The sequence below is a fragment of the Papaver somniferum genome, chromosome 2, assembly GCF_003573695.1.
Source record: "Papaver somniferum cultivar HN1 chromosome 2, ASM357369v1, whole genome shotgun sequence".
Lineage (NCBI taxonomy): Eukaryota > Viridiplantae > Streptophyta > Magnoliopsida > Ranunculales > Papaveraceae > Papaver > Papaver somniferum.
The window spans coordinates 92722670-92724916 of record NC_039359.1 but is presented as its reverse complement, the minus strand read 5'-3'; positions in this window follow the sequence as shown (position 1 = coordinate 92724916).

Below are 2247 nucleotides of genomic sequence, written 5' to 3'. Positions count from 1 at the left end.
TGCGTACGGGTATGCGTACTTAAGCAACCGGTTTTGAGTTTGTAAAGTTTCCAAACTCAACATAAATTTCCGGTTCAAAAACTTTCGCCAGTATGCGTATGTGTACGCATACTTAAGGTGACTAGTTAAGAGTTTTGCCAAAACCAAACTCAACCGAAATTCTCGGTTCGAGAACTTCCGTCAGTATGCGTACGGGTACGCATACTTAACCTGTCTCCTTCACCAATTTCGTACACACACATATGCATACTCTTGGTTTCTGGTTTATGGACTTATACACTAATGTGCGAACACACTATATATGCTTATATCCAAAGATGGTTACGTCATCAACAATTTATTTCAATCATTGAAACATTCTTCTATAATGATAATAGCCGTTTTCACACACTATTAGCATCAAAGCAATTTTTAAGATATTGAAATAATCAACATGACTTTCGTCACGAGTAAAGATTAACTTGATTGAAGCGAAAGCTTACCAGCACATATTTCGAGAAATATGTAAGCGAGTTATACTCAGCTCGAAACAATAAATTGTTCCACATATTTAAAAATTACCCAACACAATATGTGCGCCCCAATTCTTTTGCAATCCTCACGCATTTACTAGGGCTTCTTGGTGAGGATGCACTTCCAACACAATCAGGTTGTGTTGAGATGAACAAAATCTTGCTCACCACAGGTACTTGAAACAAAATCATGCATGAACTCTAGGATTTTAACAACTTCCTTGAAACTTTCAATAATTGTTCCATACCTTTTTAAGATGTTATCCCTTGTTGAACTCTTGTCTGGGAGATCCTTCTTAATAGTACTCGTTGCTTTATTGATCTTCTTTGGTACCCATTTCTGAGTAGCTTTTGAAGCAACGTATTTATTTTTCTCCCCAATATAATTATGAAACTTCTTGGAGAGAATACTAGAAGAACTGAAATTATGAGTCTCAGTTTTTCTCCAGTTTGGAACATCAGATCTTGTCATCTTAACAGAAACAGATCTGGTTTTATCTCTTTTAAGATATCTGCAATTCCTTTGAAATTGACCTGGTTTTCCATAATAAAAATAACGTTTAGTAGAATGGAAAATTTATGTTTAGTGTTACCTGAATGTGTATGTGCTTGCTTTGGAGCTTGACGGAATTTCCTCTTTTCGTCATCGGAAGTTGGTAGAGATAATTTACTTTTGTCAACCGTGGAAGGTTTTGGTTTAGAAGAATTTTTAGCTCTGACAAATTTTACCTCTTTGCAAATACCAGGAGCGTCTATTCCTTCATAGACCAATCTTCGTATATCACGATGAATTCTACATGCTCCCAATATCGAGGTTAATTTTTCTGAGCTGTTATTCCTAGAGAAACTCTCTTTTAAGCTCGAGTTTTCTTCTTCCAACCTTTTGACCTTTTCGAGTACAATAACTGGATCATTCTTGGATGATTCACATTGAGCTTTGAGATCTTCTCGTTCTGAATCAAATAACAAGTTCATCCCAATATTCTCCAAGTTATCTAGCTTTTCTTTAAGAATATTTTCCCGATCTCGACTTCCGGCAATTTCTTCTTTAAGCTTTCGTATTTCGTTTAGATAATCTCTTGCACTAATAGAATCAAGTTGGTCTTGCAAGTCTGTTAGAGCATAGCTCGGTTGAACCCACCAAGCGTTGGTATGTCAAGTTTGGTTATCATATTTTAGTGAATCAAAACTCATGTTAAGAGTCGCTTGATTATGTACTAGAGTCAACTTCGTATAAGTTAGCTTGAAAGTATTAGGATATGAGATATTACAAGTATTGAGAAGTCTTGAAGACGTGAAGAAGCAAGGAGCTACAACGACAGCAATCATCCTTCCACTTGAGGTTAGTGATATTTGTCTTGAACTGTTTCATTCCCCAATGTATCTTTCAAGTCCTGCGTATTGAAAAAAAACTGTGAATCATATTTGAACACTAGATAGACATAGTATTAAGGAATACAATACGAGGTTCATTGCTTTATCATTAAACTTTGTAGATAAGACATAGCCATAATCATTTGAATATTATTGTGATTATGTATGGGTATGAGGTGAGGATTTCATCCTAGGGAATAATGTTTTACATGTGTTCTAGGGAAGTAAGTTCATAAACTTGTTTGTGAACCGAAAAGGAAATTGCAAGGTGTTATTGGTTTTGTTATTCATTGCATATCTTATGAACGACCAATATGTATGATTGAGTATAACCGTTCACAATTTGTTTGTGTTCTTGGTA